This window comes from Dioscorea cayenensis, chromosome 16 (genome assembly GCF_009730915.1).
Source record: "Dioscorea cayenensis subsp. rotundata cultivar TDr96_F1 chromosome 16, TDr96_F1_v2_PseudoChromosome.rev07_lg8_w22 25.fasta, whole genome shotgun sequence".
In the NCBI taxonomy this organism is placed as follows: Eukaryota; Viridiplantae; Streptophyta; class Magnoliopsida; order Dioscoreales; family Dioscoreaceae; genus Dioscorea; species Dioscorea cayenensis.
In genome coordinates this window covers 22,144,073-22,154,658 of record NC_052486.1, presented here as the reverse complement: position 1 = coordinate 22,154,658, position 10,586 = coordinate 22,144,073, and positions in this window count along the sequence as shown.

Genomic DNA, 10,586 nt, shown 5'->3' with positions numbered 1-10,586 from the left:
TTTTTAAAGAATTGACAAAGTTCATGGTTCATCATAGTTCATCTTCCATTTGCCATGAGTTTGAAGGGGAATGTTGAAATATGAGTGGTATTTTAATATATTTACCAGTCGATCATGAGCATAGTCCGCCTTTATTTTTCGTCATCCACTTTTGCGATTATGTTTGAAGAATTTACAAACTCCTTGTTCATCTTCCATCACCATGAGCTTGAGGGGGAATCTTGAAATATGATTGGAATTTTAATACAACTGTGGTGATTTCCAGCATGTTCTAGTCTTATTTCGTCTATCCACTTTCATAGTTGCATTTGTAAAAATTGACAAACTCATAGTTCATCTTCCATTCACTGTGAATTTATGACGGAATATTAAAATATGATTGGTATTTTCAGTATATCTATGGATCATCATCAATGTATTCTGAGACTAATATTCGCCACACTTATGAAGTCAATTTTGAAGAATTGACACCATGAGTTTGAGGGAGAATGTTGAAATACAATTGATATTTCAGTATATTATACAAGTCTTTATTTGTGACAAAATATTACTAGTATCGTAGTATAACCATAAATTGTTATGGACGATTTTTTAGGGAACACATATACAATGTTCTCATATGCAGAGCAAGTCAAAGGGGCACAAAGTTTTATCTTGTTTTGTTCAACTTTAATCTATATCTTTAGAGGATTGACAAAAAAGGGATTCTACTTTAGCATGTAAGCTTTTTATGGAAGGCCATCTGGTGTTTTTCTAAGCTAAAGAAGAATACACATACGGAATGTGTCATTTATCAAGGATAGCTTCATGGTGAGTCGCATGGTGGCAAGATCTGCACATAACAAATTGGTATCAAAGCTTGGCACTCATGGTGGACTACACAACCTGGTCATAAGAGTTGCAGAATTGCCTTTAGGAGGTAAATGCATAGATAGAGGCTCGCCTTGTATAAACAAAATTTTGTCTGGAAACTCAAATCTAGAAAATGACTAGGTAGATGCAATAATTTTTCAATGTGATGGACAGGGGCCACACACGCTAATAAGGGAATGATGTGGATGCTTTTAGTGGAGAGTAATATCAAAGAAGTAAGGCAACTTTAAATGCGGTTTAGTTTATCCAATTAGATTTTATTTTGTTTGGGTTTTTTTATTTGTGTATTTGTTTATTTGGATTTTCTGTTATTTCCTTTATTAGTTAAGATCCTATCATTCATGATCTTTTGTTAGTAGGCTTTTAAAAGAAAAAAGGCTTCGAGTATGGAATAAAAATCAATCATTAATTGTTCTCTCATTTAGTTGGCTTAGAAAGGGCTTTTTTAAGGATAAGTTTACTTCTTCATATTCACTATAGGTCCTAAGAAAGATTCTTTCATGTCAAGGTCTGTGACTAGGTCCTATGTTAAGGTGCATAATGAGGAATTAGTAATATCATTATAATTTTGGGGGTCAAATGGGTGAAAGAGCTGAAGGACGAATAGGTGTAGTAATGGTTCCGCGGTAATGCTGAAGTAGATTTTTCCTCCTTTGATAGTTTAAACGATTCCTTAGGATGGCTAAACCCACATGAATAATTCCTCAATTGGTGAACTCCAAAGGTTGACATGGATTTGGTAACTGTCCATATGATCGGGGAAGTACAAATGCGGTATAATAGATTGTAGGGGCCGGACTATTCACAAGTGTGTAATCCCATTAATTACGACAATGCCACTCCCACCAAGAAGATTTAGAATTAATGCCAGGAATTTATTTCTGACTTATCCTAAGTGTTCATTAGCAAAAGAGTTCGCACTAGAAAAACTGAGAGCTGTTACTCTCCCTAGCAACAAAAAGTTCATCCGGGTAGCAAGAGAGTTACATGAAGACGGAAGTCTACATTTACATGTATTAATACAATTAGAAGGAAGGGCACAGGTAACAAATCAAAGAATATTTGATATTGTTTCTCCCACTTCTTCTGCTGTTTTTCATCGTAATATACAATCTGCAAAGTCTAGTAAAGGTGTAAAGGCATACATAGAGAAAGGTGGTGATTATGTGGATTGGGGAACATTCCATGAAGATTCCAGAAAATCAAGAAATGGAAGACAATCGTTAGCTGATGTTTATGATGATGCTTTACAATCAAGTTCGGCAGAAGAGGCATTATAGATAATAAGAAGGAATGATCCCAGAATATTTTCACTTCAGTATCACAATTTGAGGGCAAATTATGAAAGATTATTTTACAAGCCTCTTGATCCTTACATTTCTTTCTGGGCATATTCATCATTTAATATAACCAGTGTTGTGAATGAATGGCTTGAGCATAATTTTCAAGTTAATGATGCTGCGCAGCCAGATGGAAATATAATTATACACAAGGAAGAGTGTATCAGGCACATTAGTCTGATTGTTGAAGGCCCAAGTCGAATTGGTAAAACTGCTTGTGTCCGTTCGCTGGGTAAACACAATTATATCTGTGGTTATCTGGATTTCAATCCGATAGACATATCGACAAGATGTTCATGATAATGTAATTGATGATGTATCTCCAAAGTATCTACGCCTCAAGCACTGGAAAGAACTCATTGGTTGCCAAAGAGCGGGACTAATTGTAAATACTGTGAAACCAATCCAGTATAAAAGGTAGGGGATACCATCTATTATTTTATGCAACCCGGGTAATGATTCAAGCTACAAAGAATACCTGGACAAAAATGAAAACATGGGCCTCCGTCATTGGACCTTGAAGAATGCCAAGTTTGAGTTCATATACGACCCTCTGTTCAACTCGGCCCAAGCCCAAGAGAGCAACTCTAGTCATTCATCTGGTTCTGTCTAAGAATGGACAGTAGAACTGGAGAATTACTCACAGAGGAACAGGCAAATACGGGTGTATTCTACTGGTAACTACGTAATCCTCTGTATTTCAGGGTCAAAGATCACCTGGACAGACCATGCAACAACAATTGGGACAGGATCACAATGGAGATTAGATTCAACTATAATCTTCGTAGAGCTCTACGTATAAATAAATGTTGGTTATACTTTCGTATATGGACAACATTACGTCCACGTACAGAGAATTTCCTACATGTATTTAGATGTAATGTAATGAATTTCCTTAATAGTTTCGGAGTTATATCTATTAATTATGTAATCAGAGCTGTTACACATTTTGTGGGCCGGTTTGAAAGACATGTTATTTCTGTAGAAAACTCGGCCCAAGTTCAGCTCTACTTGTATTAATAAAAGCATTGCTTGTTTGGTTAATATTGTCCATCTGTGAATTATTTATCATATTTAAATGGATACATATATTATAACATAAAACATAGTAATTATTTTTAGGGAATTAGATGCAGTCTGCAAATAAATTAAAATACGTAGAATACAACCATACTAATCATCATTATCCGGTTTTGCCCGATGGATTAGAGGTACCCAAACCGACTGGATCATCTTCTTTCATTTTTTTATTAATGGCATCACCTTCAATAAACAGATTTGCATATGATAGATCTTCATCATCCCTGTCTGCACTCGAGGCTACTCGTAACATACGGAAAACAGATTCTTCATGTTTCTGGAGTGCGTTGACAAAGTTAATGAGTGGTTGGGGATGCTTCCTGATTGCTTGGGCTATACATATGCCGTGGATGCATTTAATGATCTCTGCAGGACCGTATTCCAGAAACAAATAATATACGGCCATGATATCTTGTTTCTCCATCTTCTATAACAAACTATAAGTGGAAGGTCATATATATAGTGTTAACATGTAATGCATTAACTTGATGTTCTTCTAACGGACACATCCTTCTGGTCAAAATGTAAACAGCAAAAGACATGTAGTGTCCAGGTAATTATATACCTACTCGGTACGTCCACCCGTTATACAGTAATTGTCTCCTAATTGTACATATAACAGAGTATATTATCATTATATTTATTGGTGGGACCCACTTGTTTGAATTCTCGGCAATTTTCTCGGAGAAGAAATCGAGGTATTTTTTTAAAATTTAATTTTGAATATTTCTGAGAGATTCTTGGCGGTAACTTTAATTTGAAACTGACATATCTAGCGACGCCACGTGACAGTACGGAGGGGGCCCCGTACTGTCATGTGGCGTCGCCAGACACTGCGGATGGCCCCCTCCATACTATCACGTGGCGTCGCTATATTGGTCAGTTTGAATTAAAGTAGGGTTTCTTGCCGTTTCCTTGTAGGAATAGTGTTGTGGGACCCACCACGTGCTTTCTATATATATTTATTGTTAAGCGATAGATTAAAGAATTAATCTCTCTGTTACTTTAGTATAAATTAACTAGGTTTTTGTAAATAAAGACTATTAGTATTATTAAATTTGAATTAATTTAAGTAGTATAGGACGGTAGGTACTGATAGTTATTAGCTATAGCCTGGTTGCTTATAAACCACGCAAGTAACAGTGATGTATAATACATGTATAAATTACTAGCCAACGGTTATTATTTGCTGAAGAGATGGCATTCCCTAACATGTATATGTATTACAGGAACAAACAACCATATACTGGCTTTCGGTACAATACATTGTATATGAAGAACAAATACCCATTAAGACAAACGTACTTCGGTAGGCGTCAATACTCTCGTGGTCTCCTGACTGGGATCATCCCAAAGAAACCATTAGTTCGATCGAAGATCAAGTATATTACAGAACCTATTAAGTCCAGTTCAAATCTTGTTAAACCCGGTAATAGGTCAGTGAACTATCTCAGCCTACTATCCTTTGGTATAAAAGATGACGAGCGAGACAAATTATTCATAATACTGAGATTTTTGTATTTAACTGGAACCGTTAAAGTTATGAAATTGCCAGAACAGAATATGATGGTTGATGATAAAGCAACATACTCACTGCAGGGCGTTGTTGGTGTATTTGTAGTGAAAAACAGGAGACCACAAGGAACGATACTACCAAAATTTGAGGAGATATTTAATATTAGTGATAACTGCACGGCAGATGCATTAATTAGGACATCTCTATGTTCAAGATACTCGCTGATTTGTAAGAAGAAAATTGTAATTAATAAATCAGGTGCCACATATATTGAAGACATACGCCGGTATATTAAATTGTCTACTCGGTATCCGGTATGGTCAGTGTTCCGTGATGAGCCAGAAATGAAGAGTGGACAGTACAGCAATACACTGAAGAATGCATTACTTTTGTATTGTAGTTGGGAAAGTGAAGGAACTACCTCTGTACAAATAGGTATTAATACAAGGATTGGTTATGTGTAATTATGTATCCGATCATAATGAAATAAGCTCCGAGTTAGATATTTCTGTTACTTATGCATTCGCATAAATATAAACAAATACTAATAGAAATACATGAATAAAATATAGATTAATACATACCAATAACAATATGTATACATACTCATTCAAAAAAGCATAAAATACTAGGAAATATTTACAACATCCCGTAAATAACATTTGTATTCTACTCATTATATTCATGTATGGCCGCGCAGTGGCATACATTTTAGATTGGTTTGTTTGGTGAAGTAACAATCAAATTCTCCTGTAACTTCTGTATTGTCTTTGAAATTGATTTTCCAATAAGTAATCCCGATGGGCACGGTTCCATACTTATGTCAGGTTCGAGTATCACAGATGTTCCTGCTCCAACTTTTAGAAATAGAAGGCCCAATTTGGTCCATATCCCCTTATTACATTTGAACCATGATCGAGTGAGATCCATATGCTAAATTCCCCTATCCTTGTATGACTCACTTGGAAGTAGATTTAAATAATTTGAAGTTGTTAGTGCTGAATTGCTACGAGCATCGATTTTCACATACCTTTCCGTATTGTACATGTTTGAAATCCACATCCTTGAGTGTGTATTTAGGCGAGTGAATCTTAACCATTGGTCCTCTAAATGTCACGTTGTTCGTTTTGTGAGCAGCTGATAATTTTAATAACCCTTTCATTTTTGTGAAATGGGACCTAACCTTGATATTTGAATCTTCAACCCGGAAATAAGCTCTCCAGGGAATAGGGTCATTAACAGAAAAATATGAAGCAGAATAATAATGTAGATCAATTGGGCAATCTATTGGAATTCGAAACTCAGCCTGTAATGTATGTCCCATCAACATTCTTTCATCATGTATTTCTACGATCACTAATCCAGTTGCATTGAAAGATACCTGCGGATTATATTCTATTTTGCAGTGATCTATCTTTAAACATTTCCCAGTTAATTTTGCCCAAGCTATCTCAGTCAGCTGTGGAAAAACAAGCTGAATAGGTTGCAAGTCATATGACAATCTGTACTCTGACCTTTTGGAAACATGATAATCTGAAGTAAGAGATAGTAGCTGTGAATCCATTCCTGATGAACAGGCTCGGTAAGCTATAGTTTTAATATTCAACCGAATGTGAAGGCAGTTTATTAACAAGTATTGTTTTTTATAATTTAAATGTTTAATAAAGGAAACTTGCCCTCCAAGTAGCTTATATTAACTAGAGTGACATTCTTGTAATAAATGGGATTACACACTTGTGAATAGTCCGGCTACGACAATCTATAATATAAGTGTGTATGTGTAAGGTGTGTATTGCTAGCCAGCCATCCGCATATTAATATTACTGCGGATGGCCCCCTCCAACTGCCACGTGACGTCGCAAGATTGTTCAATTTGAATTAAAGTAGGTTTTCTTGCTGGTTCCCTGTTGGAATAGTGTTGTGGGACTCACCACGTGCTCTCTATATATTTATTGTTAAGCGATAGATTAAAGAATTAATCTCTCTATTACTTTAGTATAAATTAACTAAGTTTATGTAAATAAAGACTATTAGTATCTTAAAGCTAATGAAATGCAATAAGAAGGGAGCCTAGGATCAATCTAAGCTATAACTTAAAGGTTCCGTACTGGTGTATGGGCCATAATCTTCGTGTTTATTTCTAATTTCTTTTAAAATAGCATATAATAATTCTAATTGACAATATAAATTTAAGCTATTCTGAGAATCTATTTCTAAAATATACTGAGTATACTTATAAAGATAAATATCTCTAATATAGTCGTATAATTCTACTAAGACCATCCTATTATGTTATATATAATAGAAACTGAATTTAAATTGGCAAAATTTAAATCTAAAATATACTGAGTATACTTATAATGATAAATATTTCTAATATAGTCGTATAATTCTACTAAGACCATCTTACTATGTTATATATAATAGAAACTGAATTTAAATTGGCAAAATTTAAATCTAATATCATGTCTACTAGTTCCATGGATTATAGCTGTAGCGCAACCCAAGGGAACGTATAATAATAACTAAGTATCTTACTAAGTTAAGTATAATAGAAACTGTAATGAAAGCTAGGATTAAAGGAACTGAATTTAAATCTAATATCATGTCTATTAGTTCCATGGATTATAGCCTTAGCGCAACCCAAGGGAACGTATAATAATAACTAAGTATCTTACTAAGTTAAGTATAATAGAAACTGTAATGAAAGCTAGAATTAAAAGAACTGAATTTAAGAGAACTACTTTAATTATTGTAACTACTGCATGAAGTAAACTATTAAAATCTAAGATTTTTTGAAAAATCATTTTTAAAAGTCTGTACTCAGTACTCAGTACTCAGGAGAACTCTTATCAAAATAATCCTTGTCTTTCCATTTCTTTTCCTTGATCATTTTGTCCTCTGATAAAAACACCTCATGTTACCAAGCATCAGCCTTTCTACTGTTTTTCTAAAGAAATATGATAATCGGTTATTATAATACCCCTTTGGCATCATACCTACGCTACTTTTTCTCCTTCACACTGCTTCCTTGCCTTTAACGGGTACTTATTCGCCGGTCTTTTAGCCAAGAGGATATATAATAAAAGATTTCATACCTTAAGATGAGCATAACAGGATACTGAGCATATTTGCCCTTCACCGCGACGGAGTAGTTATCTTTATAAGTATACTCAGTATATTTTAGATTTAAATTTTGCCAATTTAAATTCAGTTTCTATTATATATAACATAGTAGGATGGTCTTAGTAGAATTATACGACTATATTAGAGATATTTATCTTTATAAGTATACTCAGTATATTTTAGAAATAGATTCTCAGAATAGCTTAAATTTATATTGTCAATTAGAATTATTATATGTTATTTTAAAAGAAATTAGAAATAAACACGAAGATTATAGCCCATACACCAGTACAGAACCTTTAAGTTATAGCTTAGATTGATCCTAGGCTCCCTTCTTATTGCATTTCATTGGCTTTAAGACTGGTAGACAGTAAATTGGTATTAATTTAAGTAGTATAGGCAAGTTAATGCATTACATGTTAACACTATATATATGACCTTCCACTTATAGCTTGTTATAGAAAGATGGAGAAACAAGATATCATGGCCGTATATTATTTGTTTCTGGAATACGGTCCTGCAGAGATCATTAAATGCATCCACGACATATGTATAGCCCAAGCAATCAGGAAGCATCCCCAACCACTCATTAACTTTGTCAACGCACTCCAGAAACATGAAGAATCTGTTTTCCGTATGTTACGAGTAGACTCGAGTGCAGACAGGGATAATGAAGATCTATTATATGCAAATCTGTTTATTGAAGGTGATGCCATTAATATGAAAAGAAGATGATCCGAGTCGGTTTGGGTACCTCTAATCCATCCCAGCAAAAAACCCGGATAATGATGATTAGTATGGTTGTATTCTACGTATTTTTAATTTATTTGCGAGTGCATCTAATTCCCTAAAAATAATTACTATGTTTTATGTTATAATATATGTATCCATTTAAATATGATAAATAATTCACATATGGACAATATTAACCAAAACAAGCAATGCTTTTTATTAATACAAGTAGAAATTTGAACTTGGGCCGAGTTTTCTACAGAAATAACATGTCTTTCAAACCGGCCCACAAAATGTGTAACAGCTCTGATTACATAATTAATAGATATAACTCCGAAACTATTAAGGAAATTCATTACATTACATCTAAATACATGTAGGAAATTCTCTGTACGTGGACGTAATGTTGTCCATATCTCGAAAGTATAACCAACATTTATTTATACGTGAAGCTCTCTGAAGATTGTAGTTGAATCTAATCTCCATTGTGATCCTATCCCAATTGTTGTTGCATGAGTACGTCCGGTGATCTTTTGACCACGAAATCGGAGGATTACGTAGTTGCCAGTAGAATACACCCGTATTTGCCTGTTCCTCTGTGAGTAATTCTCCAGTTCTACTGTCCATTCTTAGACAGAACAACCAGATGAATGACTAGAGTTGCTCTCTTGGGCTTGGGCCGAGTTGAACAGAGGGTCGTATATGAACTCAAACTTGGCATTCTTCAAGGTCCAATGACGGAGGCCCATGTTTTCATTTTTGTCCAGGTATTCTTTGTAGCTTGAATCATTACCCGGGTTGCATAAAATAATAGATGGTATCCCACCTTTTATACGGATTGGTTTACCGTATTTACAATTGATCGCCGATCTCTTTGGCAACCAATGAGTTCTTTCGAGTGCTTGAGCGTAGATCTGTTGGAGATACATCATCAATTACATTATCACGAGAACATCTTGTCGATATGTTGCTAGATTGAAATCCAGGATGACCCACGAGATATAATTGTGTTTACCCGGTGACGAGCGCAGCGGTTTTACCAATTTGACTTGGGCCTTCAACAATCAGACTAATGTGCCTGATACACTCTTCCTTGTGTATAATTATATTTCCATCACAGGTACTGCGGCATCATTAACACGAAAATTATGTCTCGAACCATTCATTCATAACTCTTGGTTATATTAAATGATGAATATGCCCGAGAAAAAAATGTAAGGATCAAGAGGCTTATAAAATAATCTTTCATAAGTTGCCCCTCAAATTGTGATCTTGAAGTGAAAATATTACGGGATCATTCCTTATTATCATAATGCCTCTTACGCCGAACTTGATTGTAAAGCATCATCATAAACATCGACTAACGATTGTCTTCCATTTCTTGATTTTCTGGAATCTTCATGGAATGTTCCCCAATCCACATAATCACCACCTTTCTTTATGTATGCCTTTACATCTTTACTAGACTTTGCAGACTGTATATTACGATGAAAAACAGCAGAAGAAGTGGGAGAAACAATATCAAATATTCTTTGATTTGTTACCTGTGCCCTTCCTTCTAATTGTATTAATACATGTAAATGTGGACTTCCGTCTTCATGATAACTCTCTTGCTACCGGATGAACTTTTTTGTTGCTAGGGAGTAACGTGACTCTCGAGCTTTTTCTAGTGCGTACTCTTTTGCTAATAAACACTTAGGATAAGTCAGAAATAAATTTCTGGCATTAATTCTAAATCCTCTTGGTGGGAGTGGCATTGTTGTAATTAATGGGATTACACACTTGTGAATAGTCCAGCCCCTACAATCTATTATACCGCATTTGTACTTCCCCGGTTATTCGCTGCACTTTATGAAACATAAATTAACTCAGAAATTTCCATACAAGAGGCAGGCAAAGAACTATCAACTGAAAAACAT